General features: G+C 44.0%; 2 long non-coding RNA genes across 2 annotated transcripts; both read right to left on the bottom strand.

Annotated features, from left to right (window-relative positions):
* Window positions 1-457: 457 nt before the first annotated feature.
* On the bottom strand, window positions 458-4,519 carry LOC119869555. The gene is made up of 3 exons (XR_005371098.1): window positions 4,435-4,519; window positions 3,096-3,230; window positions 458-582 (listed from the first exon to the last, which is right to left on the bottom strand). It is a non-coding gene; the product is annotated as an uncharacterized LOC119869555 (long non-coding RNA).
* A 4,349-nt stretch (window positions 4,520-8,868) lies between these two features.
* LOC111090173 lies at window positions 8,869-11,800 on the bottom strand. The gene is made up of 2 exons (XR_005371097.1): window positions 11,691-11,800; window positions 8,869-9,174 (listed from the first exon to the last, which is right to left on the bottom strand). It is a non-coding gene; the product is annotated as an uncharacterized LOC111090173 (long non-coding RNA).
* Window positions 11,801-22,065: the final 10,265 nt, after the last annotated feature.

Genomic DNA, 22,065 nt, shown 5'->3' with positions numbered 1-22,065 from the left:
AAGAGTTCTCATCACAAGGAAAGAACTTTTTTTCTTTCTTCTTTTTTTCCTTTTGTATCTATTTGAGATGATGGATGTTAACTAAACTTAATCATAATTATTTTACAATAATCATTATACTGTACACCTTAAAGTTATACAGTGCTGTATATGCAAATTATATCTTAATAAAACTGAAAAAAATGTAGAGGGAAAACAAACAAGCATCCCTCAAAACTCCCAAGATGCAGCCCTGCTAAGAATACACAGAATCTGGGACGCCTGGGTGGCTCAGCAGTTGAGCATCTACCTTCAGCTCAGGGGGTGATCCCAGTCCTGGAATTGAGTCCCACATCGGGCTTCCTGTGAGGAGCCTGCTTCTTCTGCCTGTCCCTCTGCCTCTCTCTGGGTGTGTCTCTCATGAATAAATAAATAAATAAAATCTTAAAAAAAATAATACACAGAACCGATACCTCATGGGAAGCATCTGCTTTGAAGACAATAGTAGTGACATCAAGGTTTCCCCAAACAAGAGGCAGGTGATTGCTTCAGATGCATGTAACAAAGGGCCCATTCTGGTCATTTTCTCAAAGAAAGAATGCTCTGCAAATAACAGAAAATTATTAGTAATGTTAAAATATTTTTTCAACTTCAAAAAACAAAGCAGAACAAAATGCTTTAGTCTGCTTGGGCTGCTATAACAGAATATCACAGGCTAAGTGGCTTACACAATAGAAATTTATCTTCCCACAGTTTTGAGGGCTAGAAGTCCCAGATCAAGGCCAAGCTGGGTTTGTTTCAGGTGAGAGCTCTCTACCAGGCTGGCAGATGGCTGCCCTCTCACTGTGTGCTCACATGGCCCTTCCTCAGTGTATGTGTGGGAGGAGAGAGAGAGGACCTGTTCTTCATCCTGTAAGTACACCAGCCCTATCGGGTTAGGACCCAACTCAGATGATCTCACTTAACCTTAATTACTTCCTAAAACCTCATCTTCAAAAACAATCACAATAGAGTTAGGGCTTCAGTATATAAATATGGGAGGACACAATTTAGTTCATGGCACAAAACGAAATAAAACTGTGGTCCTACAAGTCACCAATTTCCTAAGATTTTCAGCCAACTTCCAAATATTCCTGGTTATCCAAAGAGTCTCATTAAAAGCCAAGAATGCTACATTATGAGATGATGGCACCACTTACAAGCATGTATCCAACAGAAACGTGTCCATCTATTCACCAAACGATATATGAAAGAATTTTCATAGCTCCAAACAGAAAACAATACAAATATCCATTTACTGAAGAATGGATAAACAAATGCTAGTATATGCGTACAGCAGAAGAGGGCAGTGCTATGAAAATGAGCAACATGGGCACTGACTGGCTCAGTTGGTAGAGCATGCAACTCTTGATCTCGGGGTTGTAAGTTTGAACCCCACATTGGAATCCCACATAGAGATTCCTTAAAAAAGAAAAATCTTAAGAAAAAACAACAACAACAAAAAGAGCAACATGGATAACTACTACAAACCTCGTGAAAGAAAGCAAGACTCAGAAAAGTATATGTTCTAGGATTCTATTAAAGTCAAGCTCAATATTAGACAAAACTATGGTCTAGAAGTCACGATAGTGGTTACCTTTGGGAGAAAGGGGTAAGGACTGGAAAGGTCCTGAAGGAGAGGGCTCTGGGCTTCGAGCAGTGTTCTAATGTTCCATTTCTTGGTCTGGACACTGGTTACATGGGTATGCTCATGTTGTGGAAATTCGCGGTGCTCTGGATGCATGGTCTTTTCTGTACGTATGTTAGACTTCAGTAAAATTTGCAAACCTCAAGATCGGAGATTTCATCATGGCACATCCTGTTTTCCTGGTCCTCTACATTTGCCCACTATCCACTACATCCTTAGTGTGCTTTTTTGCAGGATCAGGACAAGAGGTCTGGAGGGGAAGAGGACACAAAACAGCTGGCTGACTGACTTGGAAAAGCGTGCGATTGGATCTTGGGGTCGTGACTTAGAGCCCCATGTTATGTGTAGAGATTACTAAAAAAAAAAAAAAAAAAATAGAAGAATAAACTTAAAAGGGGGGATAGTTGTACAAACCACAGGAAAGGAAGAAGCACCCAGAGTGAGCAGGAGCACAGGTGAGGGGAACTTTGGCCACAGGGGCAGAAACCAACAACATAGTGAAAGAACATTTGGAGTTTGCAAAGGTGGATAATATGGACAGAGTCTAAAAGGAAAGAGATTACTTTGACAGAATAAATTTGGTATCCTGTCTGTGCATAAAGTGAATGTGGTAGAGAAAAAAACCCGGTTGACTGAGAGCAAAGGCAAAGTGAGTACAGGCTGGCTCTGCGCTCATTTGCATTTGAATCCTTGGGACATTTCCTGTGAAACAAGATGCGAAGAACATTCCACCTCACCCAGCAGACAACGCAGATATTTTTGCTGTCACTGGTTCACAATAATAACAACTTTTAAAACTAAGGGAAGAGAATATTTATTCCATGTAGCCAGACGACACTTCATTTTGGCTCCGCCTGCCAGCCCGACTGCAGAACTTTTTTAGATTTCAATCTGTAGATATTGTTGCTGTCTTTATACACACAGGACCAGAGAAATATTTTATCTCTTCACAGAAATGAAAGCAGGGAGGGACGCCTGGGTGGCTCAGCAGTTTAGCGCCTGCCTTTGGCCCAGGGCGTGATCCTGGAGTCCGGGTATCGAGTCCTGCATCGGGCTCCCTGCATGGAGCCTGCTTCTCCCTCTGCCTGTGTCTCTGCCTCTCTCTCTCTGTGTCTCTCATGAATAAATAAATTAAATCTTTAAAAAAAAATGAAAGCAGGGAGGCAGATGGGCATGTTGGGGTGTGGAATCCTGCCTCTAAAGGATATTTAGGAAAAAGGGCAATATGAGGACCATGCTATCCTCCCCCCCCACAAAGGAACACTGAGATCTTAGCATCGTCACCACCATCATCACCATTCCATGATCAACTACTAACCCCAGCTGCTGTTTTATGACTTTTGCACACATTATGTGCAATCCTCACGGCTGCTGTTAGTTCCATTGTATTGACAAGGAAGCTGATGCTCAGAGATGCTGTGTAACTTACCCAAGGACACACAGCTCAACAATGAGGGCTGGATTTCTTAGGACTGTTGCCTCCAGAGTTATGTTCTTTGCACTCTGCTCTACTGTCTCCAAGAATGAGTGCAATTTTGAAGAGGTTGGTGAGACCAGAGCACATCTGCAGACAGAAAAACCAGGAGGAAAGAAATGGTGTCTTAAGGCAAAGGAGCGGGAATAGGAGTAAGCTTTAAAATATTCTACTCTGCTATCACTGCCTGTGAAGGAGGTTGGGAAAGACTATGGGGGTAAGTTAGTGTTTTTTGCTAACTAACCTCTTAGATGGGTTGTAACCAATGGGGGTGGGGGAGATATGGGCCTAAGGCAGCATTCCTGGAGGACAGATGGCACAAGCTGGGCAGTTTCCTGAGACCAAACCAGAGGGCCCCAGTCAGGCCTGTGAGAAGTAAACTGAGCAGGAACATGCCAGGGCCTGGCAGGCAGGTCTGTGCAGTGCCACTCCATCTGAGACGTTCACCAATCATGGATGGTGTGGACGTGAAGCCACGGACACCTGCCTCGGGAGAAGGTGAAGGATCTGAGGGATGCTTCTGCATACTCTGGATCCTTAGGGAGATGAAAGGGTCGCAGAGAGGGTGGGAGAAATAATCCGAGAGAAGACACAGACAGAAATGACTCCAAGGAGGTAGAGCTACAGTCCAGCACTGTGAGCTTGGTAAGGGCCGCATAAGGTGTCAGCAGGAGGGGAAGAAGATGCCACCCTAGCAGATGCCATGGGCAGAGAGAGGCAGAGACACAGGGCAGCTGAAGGCTGAGGCCCTCTTACCCCCACAGGCCCCTTCCAAGGGCCTATACGGTGCACTGACAAGGTATTCATATGATCATATGATCATAATATTGGGGGGGGGGAATGTGTTTTAACTGAAATTAATTAGGGTTAATGATCCTCTTTTTTTCAGCTTCTCCATTGCCCTACTTGCTTATATATCAGGTGGCCCTGAAATGTCCAAGGTCCTTTTGGAGATCTGGCTAAGGGGAATTTGACCTGGGGATGTATTTATAGTCTGTGTGGGGTTTTTTAAAGATTTTATTTGAGAGAGAGAAAGCAAGAGAGAGTGAGGAGAGAGAGTGGGAGTGGAGGGAAGGGCAGAGGGAGAAACAGGCTCCCTACTGAGCAGGGAGCTGGACTTGGGGCTAGATCCCACGACCCCGGGATCATAACCTGAGCTGAAGGCAGACGCTTAACCTACTAAGCCACCCAGGTGCCCCTCTCGTCTGTGTTTAATGGGACATATTAATATGAGCTTCAGTCATTTGCAGGAATAGTCAGTCTTTCCATGTTAGAGATGGCTTCTAGAACATACCTACCATGTGGGTGCTGCACGAAGATGCAAGGCAGAGGTCACACCAAGATATGAACAAGTTCTCCAGTGATGGGCAGGAAAGGATCTGGATCATGTGAAAGAGATAACCTTTAAAATGTGTGGAGCCAGAGCTAGTCTAGGAAAATCCTAATCATCAGACGCATAGGACCAGAGGATTTGGTTCTCATCAATGCCGCATCAGAGTAGAAGTTCTCTCTCAGTCAGGAATATACTCAGTAATGCAACATATAAACTGTATACATATATATAAACATATACAGCTATAAACTCACCTTACATTTTTATTTCTTTTCTGATGGAAATTGAATAAAATAGAATTTATCAGAAATCTTATTTCTGAAGGACCCTAACCTGAAGCAGTACTATAAACAGGGAGCATGTCCATGTGGGAAGTCGGTGTCTCTTGGTCAATCCAGCTATCATACATAAGAAACAAATTCTGATGCTCTGTGGTACAGGGAAGACTAAACTATCTTGCTGTTCTCTATAGAAAAAAAATTACAAAATTATTTGAAGTGATCAAAGAATAGGTAGCCAAAAAAAAAAAAATCGGGAGGAATGTATTCTAAAGGTATTTCAGACAATTAAATAATAAAAATATTGTTATTTTTCTGACTTTCGTAGTGCTTATGGTATCAGTCAGCTTTTTAAAATTTATGACTAGACTTTCTATTCACATTCTAAAAACATTCATGTTTGTATTTAATTTTGAATTTATATTTTTTTATTCGTTTTCTTAAAGGCGGCCCAGGAAAAAGTGAATAAGCTTTGAGCTTCCCACCACCTGGTCCCACTCCTGACTCCAAGGAGGTGGGTTCAGAAGAGGTATGAACAGTAGGTTTCCTGTGGAGCGATGATGAGGACTCATGGGGCCACTTTTATCAACCAGGGAGGAGAGAGAGAATTCTGAGGCTGGCGGCTGACTCCAGACCGGGGAGGGTGGAGCTAGCTAGTCAGTGGCTGTGCTCAAGCAGAGTATGGCACTGGATAAGTGAGGCTATGAAAGCACCTGATAAGGCTTCCTGGGTGGCTCAGTTGTTAAGCGTCTGCCTTGGGCTCAGGTTGTGATCTCGAGGTCCTGGGACCGAGTCCTGTGTCAGGCTCCCTGCTCAGGAGGGAATCTGCTTTCCCCTCTCCCCCTGCTCTCATGCTCTCTCTCTCACTATTTCTCTCAAATAAATAAAGTCGAAAGAAAGCATCTGATAGGACCTCTCCTGGCTTAGAATTTTCTGAAAATGGGTACAGTTTTCTATTTGGAGCAGCAGGGCCATCCCAGAATTTTTTAAATCAATCCGGGTCTGGCTTCTCAAGAAGAGAAGTAAGTGGAGAAAACTGAAAGTGGAGAATGATAGTCAGGGAAACTATGTCCTAAAATTCTGGAGAAAGGGTAGCTCTAGTCTCATGATGCGCTGGGCTTCTCAATGGCCCTAAGGAACTTTTGTTCTCAAAGCTTCAATATTTGTTTCTTCCCAATTTTATCACAGGCAAGCATACAGTGACATCCATAATAGGGCACTGCAACCCATTACACCTTGGCTTCCCTGCGAATTGGTGCTCGGGAACAGATTCAAATTAATTATCCGGCTACATGATGGCAGGATTAACCTTTAAAGTGGATGCAATGACCATGATTTACATAATCTATTTAATCATTTTTCAATAGAGTTAATATTTAGAAGGCAAGTGGGGAGAAATAAATTACATCTTATAGCTTCTCGTGAACACCAGGCTCAGCTCACAAAAGAATAAAATTAACGTTACCTAAGGTATAGAACCTATCAGGTGCCTGAAGCAGTAAATTAGATTACAGGGATAATTAACAACCCTTCCAGAGTCTTCTAGTAATATGAATTCGTCCGGAAAGCAAATAAACAGTGACACACACATACAAGGAGCAGATTTCATCCATCACTTTGCTCTAGGGATCCAAGCAGAGATACCCTGATCTGATAAGTCCTAATGAGATATCTGACAGGTGCGCAGAATAAACGTTGAGATCATTTGTTTAAGGATCTACTGGGGCTATATCTAGACCACAAGGAATAGTCTGGAAATAAGCTAAATAAAATAAAGATTGAATCTGGGCACATTTTTTACCTGATTGTTTTCTTCACGGGCAGGACATGTGTCTTTCATTCGGCTTTCTGAAGAGACAATGACTAACAACCAATTGGAATGGTGTGTTCTCTAGTCCTGAGGAACCTGGTGCCTCAAAGCAATTATTTGAAGATTCCAAAAGAGTTCTTGGGGAGGCTTTTAGGGGGAGATGGTTTTTTTGAAGACAGTTTTCTGAATCTAACAAGTCTGCAAATGTAGATGGCCCTGAGAGAATGAGACCAGAAGAGGAGGGCTGGAGAACAGAAACTATGTCATTTTTAAAGCAGCTTACATAAAAACTTAATTTTTAATTAAATAAAAGTACTCACTGTGAAGTTTGCAAACACAGGGAAAGACGAGAGAGTTCCAGAAGGATACAGGAGTAACCTATACCTGTATTCCTCCTATCCAGGAGGTAGAGTGATGTATATAATGGAGGAGCAGGGGTCTGGGAGTCCAGAGAGCTGGGTTCCAACCCTGACTGTCACTAACTAAAGGACTCTGAGTGAACTCATATTTCTCCTCTGGGTGTCCAGGATCCTCATGTGAAAACCAAGGACTACATGTACCTGGCTTACAGCATAGTGGGTGGGTATGAGTGTAGACCCATCAAGCCTGTGTTTGAGTCTCAGCCCTACTGGCTGCATGACTCTGGAGCAAGACATTTACATCTTTATCCCCAGTGTCCTCTCCCGTAAAATGGAGAGAAAGTAGGACTTACCTCATAGGATTATTGGAACGTTTAATGTATAAATCATTTAGCACATCGTGCCTGGCACACAGGCATTCTACAATTCTAGTTTTCTGACATAAAGATAAAAAACCCACAGCTGAGCAATATTACAAATGATGAGTCTGTAAGCTGTGTCAGTTCGTGAGAACATACATACAGCATAGTATTAAGTAGAAGGAAGTTGGAAATAGTTGTCCTTAGTGCACCTGTGCAAGGTAAAAATAAGGGGTACGTCGGTAAACAATGGAAGGAAATCCTCATGGAAACAGTTGAAATGTTATATTATCCTTCTCTCTAAAGTTGTTTGACAGTTTCATACAGACCTAATAAGAAGTGAAATGCTGTGAAAAGTGGCTTTTCTTCTCTTTTTCTATGAAATTGCCCCAGATAAGTAGAGATCACCATTTAGGGTTACAGTTGGTGCTCGAGGGCCCTTGGAAAACCATCCTGCCAAAGTGATGGATCTAGTTGTTTTGTGGCTCATCAGTAGCTCCTTACAAAAAGCTTTTCAAAAGAGAAAGATGTTCCAATCTCTTCTAGTGAAGCTTGCTGAACATCTCTCCTCTGAAAATGTCCCTAATGGCTTTTCTCCAACTCAGCCCCAAGCATTTTAAGAAAAGCCCATAAAGGTAGTCTTACTCCATAAATTAAACAGAAACACTGTTCATCAGACTTTGACTTTTTGCTTCTTGGATTTTAGTGGCAAGAGAGGATGTGTAACTCTACTGCCGTTTGAACAGCACCAGAGAATGAGAGGCTGTGTGCGAAATCGGTGACGGGCACAGCCACCTTCTACGTGAGACTGGAAATGCAGGTTCCCAGGTTTCTGGCTCCTAAGTGAACCATCTTTCCACCCCACCAGGAAGCTTCAGTGTTACTCTACTAGTTATAAGAATAACAACGAGTGTTCAACTGAGTGTTTTTCTAGATGCCAGGTACCATGCTGAGCACTTTACACACATCATTACCCTCTCACAGAAGTTCTATGAAGCAAATAGTCATATTGTCTCCATTTTACAGATGAAGACGTGGAGGCCTGGAAATTTTGGGCAGCTTGCTCAAGGTCACAGTATCAGTAAACGGCCTTCTACTTGGTTATAAAACTTGCAGTCTGAACAGTTATTTCTTAAGGAGTTATGTCTCCTCCTTGACGGTCTTCCCCAAATTACCATGCTGTCTCCTCTCTTCCAAGAAGACATCCCCCTGCCCATGGCTTAGAGAGCACTTTCTCCCCGCGTGGGTGCCTCAGTTAGGCAGTGGTTTGATTGCCTGCTTTATGCCCAACAGTGTGCTAAGATAAAAAGCCTTTGAACTTCCAGCCTTTTCGTTCAGCAAAAATAATGTATTTGAGGAAAGTTGACTGACAGACCAGGTTGTAAAAAACTAAAAGTCCATCCTTTAAAAAGAGACTCCTTTAAAAATAGACCAGAGAGCAAAATATTCTAAACCATAGCATGTGAGTGTACGTGCACTTGTGCACATGTGTGCATGTGTGTGTCTGTCTGTCTGCATAAGGGAAGTGGAAGAGAAATGTTGCCCATTTATTCCACAAAACGCCATCAGAAAAGAGCAATATCATGGCAAGAGGAGCTGATAGCTATTTATTCCCCCAAGGAAGAGCATTTGAAGAGATTCATCAGCATGACATTAGCAATCTTCAAAAACATTTATACATGAATTCTTGAAGACAAGAAAAGGACAAATCAATCAGGCATAGAGCATCTGAAACTATCACATTACACAGTTAAGTCATCGTCCATGAGCACAGTCGTGCTTCCCTCCACTCGGCTTCCTTCCTCGGCTTCCTGATCTTTCACTTGCAAGTGTGAAAACAGTTGGGAATCCAGCAAATCGAGGTGGCCTCACATGTGTTCCTTCAAATTGTTGTGCTGTGTAGGGCAAAAAATGGACAAAGCCCATTTTTAAATCAACATATGCATCCTCTAAAGAGACAGCTCCATCTCTTCCTGTCTGTGGGTGTGGCACCCCCCAGAGAAGGGCCAGGCTGATTGTTCTCTTTTCAAGGGTTAATTCTCCTGTTGTCATTTGCAGAACAGACCAGAACAGCAAATCGCAGGAGATACCCTTCTGTTCCTCTGTGTCAGTAATAGATGCTTCTTTCAGATCAGGGAGTTGGGGTGAGGTGGGAATGAATTAACCAATTAAACTTGAGGAAGGCATAAGTTTAGTCTGAAGCAAACTTAAAATGAAATACCCAACACTCCAGAGTTGTGTCGGGTAGGTTCTTTGGCAATATCTCCAACCTTATTTTTTTAAGATTTAATTTATTTATTCATGAGAGACACAGAAAGAGAGGCAGAGACATAGAGAGGGAGAAGCAGGCTTCCTGTGGGGAGCCCGATGTGGGACTCGATCCCGGGACCCTGGGATCATGACCTGAGCTGAAGGCAGACACTCAACTACTGAATCACCCAGGTGCCCAGGGAATATCCCTGACCTTAAGAATGGCTCTGCTGTAGCCAAGAAAGTGTTCTTTTTCTTTATAGAAACTGCCTTGTGTCCCTAGATCTGGGATATGCTGGTTCTCAGGGTAAAGTCTTGTCCCCCGCAGCACTGTGGGAGGCACCAGAGTTGCACAGGTCTGAGTTCAAACCCTCAATTTATTCTCGGCTTCAAAATTGACTGTGATCCAGAGAGGGAGCATACAGGTGTCAAATTCAGAACTACTTGTTTACATGATAAATTATGGATCTTTGGGGACTGTTGTCAAGGTTTGAGAGAAGTAGAGAGGATTCTCACAGCAACCTTTTAAAGGCTTCATTATATACTTGAGATGTGACAAGGGAAATTCTCCAGCTTCCTCTGAAATTTTGTCTCCTCTTTTGTAAAAACGGGAATAATCTCTTCTGCTTACCACAGAAGAACAAGCTACCAGAACAAGACTTGCTTGCACACAAGGATAATGATCCCTAAATTTTTACCTCAAGTTTTTGAACAGTGCCTGGCACAGAGAAAGTGCAGAAAAATATCACTGTAGAGAGAACAAGTGAATGAAGAAATGAGTCACGTCTATGGATTAATAGGAATAAAATATGAAAAATTCATAAACTCATCCATACTATTGGTAAGCATGCTCTTCTCCAAAAGCAACAAACTCCAGGGGCACTTTTTTTGACATGGTTCAAAGTCTAGGAAGTACCTCAACTTTTGGTTTGGAGCTTTTTGAGTTATCTAGTTTTTTTAATTCTGTTTTATTGTGGGCAACCCTGTGCCAAACCAAACATGACTTTTCCTGTAAAGACTGGTGGCTCATCAAATATCATTCACCTGAGCTCTAGTCAAATCTCCTTACTGGTGTCCTGGAGGTATTTTCAGTTGTGACAGCTCAGTGAGAGGTTTTATGAAATCACTTCCCCCTCACCATAATCCCAGCAGCCCTCCTCCGGGCTGTGCTTCTAGAAATCAGTTGCCCTCCAAATATCAGTGGGAAGTGGTGCTCTTAGGGGAAAATATTAATGACATGTGAGGTCCTTGTCTCAGGTGTGGTTTCTCTTGAAGGTGAGCAGCAGGATCTACCTGGGTCTTTACATGTGAGACACACCAGTTGGTCTCATGCTTTTTGCCACATCCCTAGGGGAGGTGTTGATCACCATCCAGTTCTGACAATGACCCGGGCCCCGGGTAAGGCTCTGTGCGTAAACGGAGGTATGTTGTACCCACACCCTCTGGAGAACAGACATGAACATAAAGAAATCATCTAGTAATCTAGAAAAGCCCATCTTTAGGGCCACCTGAGCAGGCTAGAGGTGCCAGACCATGGAGAGCAAAGGCCGGAGACTTCTGGAAAGACTTCATGGAAGAAGTGGGTCTTGAATCAGCGGTTGAGAGAAAGGGATCACTCAGCAGGCCAGAGAGGGGTGGGAATCCTGATGGAGGCAGTGACACGGGGTTAGTGAACAGGGCAGTGAGGAGACACGTGTGCAAGGAAAGCACCAGACCAGAGCTGGGAGAGGCAGCGTCTACACCGACCTGGCACAGGGGCCAATGGGGCTCTGCATGGGCCTTGGATGGAGTCCTCAGGCTGCGGAGGCCCTGGGTTTTCTCGGCACCCCTTTCAGCCTCATAGAGTCCTTAAAAATCCAATTAAACAGCAGATGTGAAAGTTATTTGAAAATCCTGAACCGCCTCACCACTGCAGGGTGCTCTTAACCTTGCCATTTCGGGAAAGCGTGGCTAGAAAAGCAAGGGGGGCGCCCAACAGAAGGGACAGGAAAAGTCTGGCCAAGGAGCCGTGCTGGTTGACACTGAACTTTGTGAACAAAGACAAGCAATGAAGAGCCCTGGACGGGCCCTCTCGGCTCCTCCCTTCCCTCCGTCTCTCCCTGCCCAGGCCCACCTCGGCCTCCACAAACGTCACTGACACTATCGTGGTGGGAAAGCTCACCTCGAAGAGCGTGACGTGATGTGAACTCGCCCCATTTCAGCCCCACCCTCGCCCTCCCACAAAGCTAAAAACCACCAGATCAATTCACGTGGTCTCTTTTAGAATGTGGCAACCACCGAGCATCTGGAGCAGTGCTGCCTAGCAACAAGAGTGGTGGCGCAGGGACAGTCTGAGTTGATCTTCCAGGTGGCACACATTCCCCACGGAATGGACTTGGGCTCCACTCCACTTGCCTTGTCCGCCCTCCGTCTTCTCCTCTGTGAGCTGAGGACTCCCGTGTTCTCTGAACACTTGTCAGAGCCTCTCGAGGGATGTTTCTGTCCCGAGGACAGAGCAGTGGAGAAGCTTCGGGGGCACAGACAAAGCATACGAAGGGGCACACTGACAACCACGTGTCCCATCTAGGGCCAGGGTGACAGTGGTCTACTCATCCAACGATCACCCAGGACGAGCCAAGAGAATTTGTTGATGAGCGACACTGAGCTTCTGTCATCACGGAGCTCACGATCTAGTGGCAAAGTCAGACAAACAGACTGAAGCATGGCAAGTGTCAGGATGCATCAGGGCTGGGATCTGGGGAGACGGAGGCTCCTCTGCACCAGAACGGTGACTTCCATCACGCCTGTCTCGTGCTCCCTGCACTGCCTTGTCATTCTATGTCTTGAATAGCTTCACCAAGCAAGATATGGATACGCTTGATCTTCTATTTTTAGGAACATTACAATGACATTAAGTATATCGAACACGCCCAACCCTCCCAGTTCTAAGATGCCCAAGGAGGGGATGGTCTTCAGCCTCTATGATGACTCAGTGATTATCTGGAACCTTCTCCCATGCCTCCATCCTGGGATTCTCTGTCCTGGTCTATGCTGGCTACTTCTGCATGACAGTGGTTGAGCTCACTTCCAGGACACTGCCCTTCCTCTCTCTTGCTCTGTACCTGCCACTTGGCAGTTTTACACCTTTCACCAGGTGTCCAGATTTTGTTGGGCAAATTCCCTATATCCTAGGGCAAATACCAGGGTATAGACTCAGCCCTGACAGAGAGACAAATTAGTAACCACCTGCTTGGATTGAATTGGAAGAGTTGATGCCCAAAGCCAATGCATCTACGGGGTGGTGATTAGTGGTGTTTAGCAACCATCTACAAGTTTCCTAAGTTCACTATTCATTAGAAAATTTTGTGCTTTTTTTTTCTAACATGATCTTTCTAAACCTTAAGGGTTTGACATCCAAGAATCTTGTGATCAAGCCTAGAGTCTCCATCCCTACCCTTTTGTTTCAGAGATCTCTCCCATCCCTTCCTTGCCTCCGCCGCTCTGGACTCATGGTCCCAATATCTCCCACCTGCCCGTTCCTCCCGTCCTCTGGTCTTTTCCCTGGCCCATCTCTGGACCTTCTCTTGTTCCATTGTGCCTTTCTTGAAGCTCAGGGATAAGAGGTGAGTGTTTGTTATTTGTTTTCAAAGCTCCTCCTGAAGACACCAGCCTCATGCTGGCCATTCTGGTCACATCAACCTCTTGTCAGCTGATGAGCCAAACGATGACCTCTTGGCTTCCTTCTCCTCCTCTGTCCTGTCAGAGACAGACACCCCTCCAAGGCTCTCTGAAAATGACTCCTAGCCAGACAATAGCAATTTTTCCTTGCTGTGCTACTGTTCTCTGCCACAGGTAAGAATCAGGAAGAAGCAAAAACGATTTTGCAGCCAGGAGAATTCTAATCCTTGGCTAAGCATGTTCACATCCCAAATGCATGCAGGGCACGCATCCGGACAAACGAACAACACGGCCGTGGCCGTGGAAACGGAACTGTTCGCAATCTGCTGGCTTCCTCCTAGAGCAGCGGCGAGCAGCTTTCCATCAATGCCACTGCCTCTGATTACACCCCTGCAGCAGAGTTGCTGTGTGCAATTTCCTTCCAGGCTGCGTGAGCCTCGGTCTACGTGAAATGAACTGGACTGCGTTCATCAAAAGAGCTTCAGCAAACTCTGTGAGCCGGGCCATTTCCTAGGTTCCGATCCAAGACTTTTGAGGTTTTGACTAAAAATCCGAACCTAGGCTTTACTTTCTTATGGCCCCAGAGATCCACTAAGGTGTGTGTGTGTGTGTGTGTGTGTGTGTGCACAAGGACATCTAACTTGGCTCCCGTACCCCATCCCCTCCTCCCCTCTCTGGTATCTCTTTCAGTCTTTCTGTTCGGTTCTGGGTTTTTTTAAGATTTTTTTTTTTTTTTTAAATTCATGAGAGACACACAGAGAGAGGTAGAGACACAGGCAGAGGGAGAAGCAGGTCCCCTGCAGGGAGCCCGATGCGGGACTCGATCCCTGGATCCTGGGATCAGGCCCTGAGCCCAAGGCAGATGCTCAACCGCTGAGCCCCCCAGGCATTTTTGGGTTTTTTTGTTTGTTTGTTTGTTGGCATCTCTGTTGAGATGTTTGAGCCTCTCCTTCTTTTGCTCCCTTCCCCCTCCTCCCTTTTCTGTCTCTGTCTTTGTCTCCCTCTCCTTTGCCTCACTGCTATCCCGTCTGCCTTGGCCCCCACTTCCTTCTCTCTGTCTTCCCTGTCATCTGTGCGTGCATCTGACCCCACGTCTCCGCTAACTCCACGATGCCCAGGCTGCGCAAACAAGCGAGTTCAGGCCACTTCTGAACCCCCAGGGTGCTGGCCACGTGCTGCTCGCGTGGTCGCTCACTTCCACTCGCTGTGTCCCAGCGCCTCGCCCGAAAGGGCCTCCCCATATTTGATAAGCATCAACGTAAGAAACTTGTTGATACACCAGGTTCGATTAGGCTGACCTGTCACAGCTACAGTGTGACATCTTTGTGACAACACTGCAGACCCCTGGAGTGCTTTCTAAAATACGAAGGATAAAGTGATCAGAGTTTGGGGGACTTAGGGGGGCATTATTTTATTATTTCTTATTTTGATTTGTAGAAAACTGATGGGTTCAGTGTGGTCTAATTTACCTGCTGACTTACAATTAACCAGAACATTTGATTGACCGAATCACCCTTTTCCCCAATTGTGTCACATCCGAGGCACCAAAGAAATAGCTGTATAAATTCCTTGTGCAACATATTGAAAGATGATACAGAAAAGTGTCTAAATGTCTCAGAGTGTCATATTGGAATATGATCCAGAAGTGCGTACAAATGTCAAGAGACCTCAAACGACATTCGTTTCTATCCTTGGGGTTCTGATGGCAGGAGCAGCGAGCTCTGACAAGCTCTGTTTGTGAATCTGCCCCAGCTGCCCCGAGCCTTGCTGTGCCTTGGTTCGAGGAGGGTCACTCACTCCTGTGGCTGTCTCTGCCTGGCCTGCCAGCCTTGGTGCTGCCAGGCCTCCAGCCTCTAAACTGTGTGTGCTTGCCATTTCAGTTTCCCTGAGCCTACATGACCTAAACAACTCTGTCCTGCATGCATTGGGAATGAAAACATATTTTGCACTTGTCTCAGTGGTCATGAATTATTGAATCATAAATCTGAAAGGGACCTCAGAGTTGTCTACTCCAATCTTTCATTTGGCTAATGAGTAGGGTGACCGGTTCGTCCGGACAGTTTCAATTTATGCCTCTTCTTCTGATATAGTTATTAATAGCTCCCCCTTCTACTCTCAAATGTACCCTAATGTGGACGTAAATTATATGATCTCCCTACTAATTCAAGAAGCAACCTAGCTGGGCCAGAACCTGTGCTCAAGAATCCAGTTTTTTTTTTAAATAATTACTCAACTGTGCTCTTTCATTTTAAAGATATTTATTTAGAGCAATGCTTCTTAACCAAAATCACCTGGAAAGCTATCCCAAAACACAAAGGACTCTAATAAACTTTTAGGATGAGATCTGGACATATTGTCTTATGTCCAGATGGGAAAAAATTCCCAAGGTGATTTTTTTAAGATTTTATTTATTTGCTTATTTATTTGAGCAAGCAAGAAAGAGAGAGAGAGAAAAGGAGAGCATGTGCACACACTTGTGTGCTCAAGCTGGGGGAGGGGTGAAGGGAGAGAGAATCTCAAGCAAACTCTGTACTGAGCACAGAGCCAGTTTAGGGGCTTGGTCTCACCACCTGAGATCAGACCTGAGCTGAAATGAAGAGTCAAAAGCTTAACAGACTGAGTCACCCAGGCACTCCCCAAGGCAATCCTGATGCACATCTGTGATTCAGAACCACTGTGCAGAAAAAAGAGACAGTTGAGAGAGGCTACTCTAGCACCAAAACCATGTGCCAAAGTGTACTATTTCAGCACTAACAAATTTAACCAACCAACTGCCAGACTCTAATGCTTCATCACTGATAACTCCATTTTGGTTTTTGATGCACCACGTGACTTTGAAATAAGACTTAAAAGAGACCTAAAAAGCTTGGAAGTGACTTCCTTTTGGTGTCCAACTCTAGAAGACACATAAAAAGACTTCTCAGACTCAATGGAGGGCTCCTTTAGTTTGACTTTCTGCTCCCTATTGAACATGCCATACAATCAGAGGTCAAAGAGCTAGACAAGAATAGATTTTCTTCATGCCATACAAGATGAAGAATATAGCCTAAGGATGGCTTTGAGAGAAGCCAAAAACATGGAGCTGATGGCCAGCAACATGTTGCTAATGGCCAGAAGACATTTAGTAAAAGAAGGGAAGGAGTGCTTCTTACATTTAACCGGGAAGAAAGGAACCAGCAGAAATGATTCCATGGCAGGAAGGAGAAAGTGAAGCACAGCTGGAAACCTACATGAAGGAAGAGCAGTGATTAATCAGTGCTTGAAAGCCATCTGCTCTCCTTGGCTGTGGAGTCCATGCTGGCACCACAGGCTACAGATGCTTCAAAGTGAACTGGGTGCTGGAAAAGAGACAGTGTTTTCCGTTCAATGAAGGTGTAAAGATTCACCTTCTGTAAGACTGGAGCTGGGAAAGGCCATACTCACTTGAGGCAACATCCATAGGATGCCCACTTCCCCAAATCTTGAGTGTTTATAGGTTGACTTCCATTTGTTTTGGGGTTTTGTGCCACATATTGGAATCCTCTGTTTGGACTTATAATTATACATGGAGAAATGACCAAATGTGTTTATCTTTGTTTTCTTTCTGAAACCCCAATTAGAACAACAGTAAAGAAATGGAAAAGAGGGCACTTGATGCAATGAGCACTGGCTGATATATGCAACTGATGAATCACCAAATTCTGCCCTGAAATTAATAATACACTATATGTTAACTAACTTGAATTTAAATAAAACAACAACAACAAAGAAATTGAAGATGAACATTAACCCATAGGCAAAAAGAATAGAAATGAAAGGGTGAAAAAAATCTACAAGATTTCTATAAATTGAGGAGAAACAGAAAGCAGATGGGGTACTATGGATTGAATTGTGTCCCCACAAAACGCATATGCTGAAGCATAACTGCATAACTCCCAGTGGGATGGCATTTGGAGATGGGGCCTCTGGGGGGTAATTAAGGTTAAACAAGGTCATAAGACAATGCCTTGATCAGATATGTTCTCATAATAGGAAGAGAGAGACCAGAGATCTCTCTCTTCTCCTCAGTGTGTGCATACAAAGAAGAGGTCATGTGAGTACATGTGATTGTAGCCACATTTAAGCCAGAAAGAAGGTTTTCACTAGAACCTGATCATGATGGTACCTTTATCTTGGACTTCCAGCCTCCAGAGCCATGAGAAATAAATATCTACTGTGTAAGTCTATAGTAGTTTGTTGTGGCAACCTGAGCAGACTGGTCCACGAGGGATTAAGTTAGCTTGGAAGAGGAATGCAGATGTAGAAGGCTACAGGCAGGTTAGTGATGGTGCCTGGTGAACATATGAGCTCTTTGAAAGGGTCAGCATTGAAGTGTTGAACCAATAGGACTCAATCCACCCTGAAGAGTCATGTAACCATGCCTCTGCTCACTCTCCAATGAGAAAATGGAGGATTCTGCTTTGTTTTCTGGAGAAATTCAGCTGAATATTAGTAGCCCAAAGTACAGTTTAGGGCAGGGGAGGCTCAGTGCTGCAATTGTGGTAATTATGGGCCTATATAGCACATGTAAAGACCTCAGTCCTTTGCCTTGGCCCTGCTCCCAGAATGCAGCAGTCAGGGGTATATCCCCCCTTCTACCTCAGAGTGGAATACTCTTCTTTGGAGAACCTGAGGGGCCCCAGAGGAATGATGTCTGCACAGTGGAAAATGAGAATCTAGATGGAAAAAAAAATTCACTTGCTCTCTGACACTCATCAAAGGAGCCTACAATTTGACAAACTCCACCCACATGTACCAAGGTCATCATTTTAGCTCTTCAATGTTGCTGAGAGGTTTTTGTTGTTGTTGTTTCAGAGTGTGGGGGATGGGATGAGGGGCAGAGGGAAAGGGAAAGAGAATCTTAAGCAGACCCTATACCCAGTGTAGAACCTGATGCAGGGCTCTATCTCACTACCCTGAGATCATGACTTGAGCCAAACTCAAGAGTCAGACACTTAACCAACTGAGCCACCAGGTGCCTCCAGCTCTTTGATGGTAAGTAGGAGTGGACAGGCAAGGATTAAGTGAGTAGAATGGAGACAGTTTCAAACACACAGAACGCAAAAACTTTATTTCTCACATACCATTTCCCAAACTCCTGGAGCCTATGCTCTGGCAAAATGAAAGAGAAACTCAACAAATAGAAAGACCCAGGATCTGGAAAGCAAGAGTTGTAACACAGAAAAATGGTGAAGAGAAGTCCTTGGATAAAGACTGTGCATCAAGCCTAGGAAGGAATTAACCCAGATGGAGCCAAAAGATGAAGGAATGTGGAGAAGAGATGTCCTTATGAGGAAAAAAAGAATTTAAGTGGTAAATAATCTGATGTATTTTGACACTTGGGGAAAAAAAATGCCAGGTATTTGAAAGATGTTGAAACATTTGTGGAAAAATAGGGATTAACATATATAAAACTAAACAAAATTAGGTAATTATTAATTACAGGGAAAAAATAGTAATGGCTAGTTCCAAGAGGTGCTCATTGATCCCCACTTCTTTTTCATGCCCCTTGTATAATCTCCTCCTTTCCTCACTAGGAATAATCCTGTGACAACTATGATTTTGTGAAAATAATGGCGAGTGAGTTTGAGATTAAGTTATAAAAGGCCCTGAGACTTTTAGCCTATTCTCTGAAATCACTTGCTCTGCAGGAATCCAGCTTCCATGACACTCAAGCAGCCTAAGAACAAAGAGACAGCCAACAGCCAGCATAGTTTGCCAATCACATGAGTGAACCATCACTGAAATACCTCCCCCAGCTCCAGTCAAGCCTTCAGATGACTGCAGTCCCCAGTCAGCACCTTGACTGCAAGTTCATGAGACCCTGAGCCTAAGCTCCTCCTGAATTCCTGACCCACAGAAACTATTTAAGATAATAAATATACATCACTGCTTTAAGGCACTAGATTTTAGGATACGCCTGACCTATGGTTTTGGTACCTGGAAGTGGGGTTGCAGCTATAACAAAAACCTAAAACTTGCAAATACAGATCTAGACTTTAGCTAAAGCTGGAATGACCTTCAGGGGAATGTTAGTGAAAGCCTAGAAGATATTAAAGATATTGTTAGTAGAAGAATGACTGCCCATGAGAAGGATACTGGGGAAAACCTAAAAGAAAGTGGGAGAACTGTTACTGGAAATTGGAGGAAAGACGGCTCATGTTACATCAGAGCAGAAAGTTTAACAATGCTGTTGCCTGTGGCAACATGGAAGAATGGCCCTAATGAAGCATGCAGTCTAGCTCAGGAGTCACATGTGAGACTAGAGAGATAGGCTTTGCTTTGTTTTGCTTAAAACAAAAAGAGATGGTGCTTGATGGTTCAGAAATTCCTAGCATCTCCAGATGGCTAATGATTTTAAAATTATGAAATGGTTCCCAGCAAGGATCAAATCCAGGCAAAGTCAGGAAAACATGGTATAAAATGAATCTGACTGTGTGGTTGTAAAACAACATCAAACAAACAAAAAAGGAGTAAACTTTAGAAATATCTAAGGCCATGCCTCAGAAAACTGTTCAGGAAAACAAGGCCTCCAAGTCAAGTAGGGACTCTGTCTCTCAGTTATGTCAGCAAAATCCCAAGGCAGAAAAGAGCTAATTCCAAAGGAATTTCTGGATGTGGCTTTTGTGTCATGGCATGAATCCTCAGTAAGGTTCACAAAAGACCTATAAAGTTTTTATGAGAATTGTATTGGCAAAAATACCTCCAGCAGCAACTGAAAGAAATAGAAACAGAACAATTTATAAGGAAGGCTTCTCACCTGCAAACAAAGTCTACCTATCATGGAAATGGAAGATTGACTCAGTAGCTAGAAAGAAATGCTCAGGCCAAGAGCCAGGGAGACTTTTTTCCTGGCTTTGAGTCTTGATCAATGAACAGTCAAGTGCATCCCCTCAAGTGCTAAATTTAAGAATTGCTATGGACCATTGATTCCTGTCTCCTCTTCCCTCTCCTTTTGACAGAGGAGATATTATATACCTGCCCCACCAACGTACGTTGGCTGTGTGGGCTGCAGTTAACTTGTCTCTTCAGTTCACAGGTCTTCAGATTGAGAGGAGACGTATTTGAAGAAGTTATTTTCAAGGAACCACCCCTGAGGAGATGCATCTTCCCTGAATCTGATTTCAGCAGTGAGATTCTGGATTTCTAACTGATGGTATGAGACTTTGGGATACCTTGGGAGAGAAGCTAGTGAATTCTGCATGTGGGACAGGCATGAGTTTTTAGGGCTGACATCTTGACTGAGATCTTATGAGAAACCCTAAAGCCATAGCCACCCAGCTAAGCTGTTCTCAAATTTGAGACCCACAGACAAGATAATAAATGCTAACTATTGTTTTATTGCTACATTTTTATGTAATTTGCTTTGTAGCAATTGATAACTAATACAAAAATGAATCACAGTATTTGACTTAGTGGTAAAATTTATGTATTACATTTGTAATAATGTTTTAAAAAAACTATAATATAACTGTATTGGAGAAAGGGGGAGATAAACAGGTGGAAATGTAAGAGAGCTAAATGCATACCTTCCTTAAAAGAGTCATAGATGCTGTTTTAGTGTTTAAAACTAATGCACTAAGAAATAGCAGAAAATGCATTTTATATAGAAAATATAGGGATAAATAGCAGGTGATTTACCTACAACAGTTAAAAGGACTTGTTTCTATAAATGAAAACTGGAGATGGAGGGGGTGGGACTAGGAACTGATGCACACACGCCCCACCCCCCCAAGGTGATCCTCTTAGTGATATATGATTATTTTAAAAACCAGTGAGCATAATAATTAAATAAAAATAAAATTTGTATTAGAGAAAGATGGACTCACCCTATATCTCAGAGACTCGGCCATGTTGGTGAAGATGTGGGCTCAGGAGGCAATAAGCACATCAAAAAGTGAAGAGCATTCACTTGAGAGCAGAGCTGCACCTTGCTCCTGAAGTCCCAAAGTGAGCCTGGGAAGGGGGGGCAGAGGGGCAGCTACCAGGCTGCTGGTTGTGGGGAGCACGCAGATGAAAGGAGTCAACCCTTGACCGTAGTCTCTTGCAGTTGCATGGTCTCATCTTTCCAGTGAAGTCCTATCCACCATCATGGCTTCAAGCCACCCTAGCAAGAAGCAAAGGACACTTGTTAGGGAAATAATGCTTTTGAAGAGCAGGCTAAACAAGACCGCTGGGTTGGGAAACCTGCCTTCAAGCCCCCTGATGAACCCTGAGGCCCCAGCGAAGTTGCTCTCTTCCCTGTTCTACAAAACAGGCCGACTTCACCTGGTGCCTCTCTCACAGGGCCTCCAAGAGAATGAGATCATAAAGTGAGAAAGCCCTTGTAAACTGTGAAGTGTTGAGTAACGATGGGTCCCCGTACCCTGGCAACTGGACCTCCACCTCCTCCCGGCATGTTGACTAGAGAAAGACAGTGCAGCTTTCTGGACTATGAAGAGAAATGTCCCGTTATACCCATGACCTAGAAAATCTTAAGGGTCAGAATTACCTGGAAAAATTGTGCAGAGCAAGGACACTACCTCTTCGCAGCCAAATGAGACACAAATACAAGGGCTGAGAAAACGAATAAATGAAGGGAGTAGGGCCCACATTGGGTTAATGGGCCAACTTAAGCACCTCACCTCACCCTTCACCCTCACCACTTTCTCCAACAGCTCTGGGTGACACCAGCTTTCAGCTTCTCCTGCCTTCTATTCCTTCTGCTACACTTCTGGGATGAGAGGGGTGGTTATCTTTCTTTTTGCTTTTCTTTTTTCCTTTTTTGCTGCAACCTATATCAATTGGGGACTAAGAGCAGACACCATGCTTCTTGTCTTTGGAAGCTCTTCACATGAAAGAATGGAATGTCCTGAGACAGT

The sequence above is a fragment of the Canis lupus genome, chromosome 16 (genome assembly GCF_011100685.1).
Source record: "Canis lupus familiaris isolate Mischka breed German Shepherd chromosome 16, alternate assembly UU_Cfam_GSD_1.0, whole genome shotgun sequence".
NCBI classification, from domain to species: domain Eukaryota; kingdom Metazoa; phylum Chordata; class Mammalia; order Carnivora; family Canidae; genus Canis; species Canis lupus.
The sequence above is the reverse complement of the archived record's forward strand: the minus strand, read 5'-3'. Positions and strand labels throughout refer to the sequence as shown.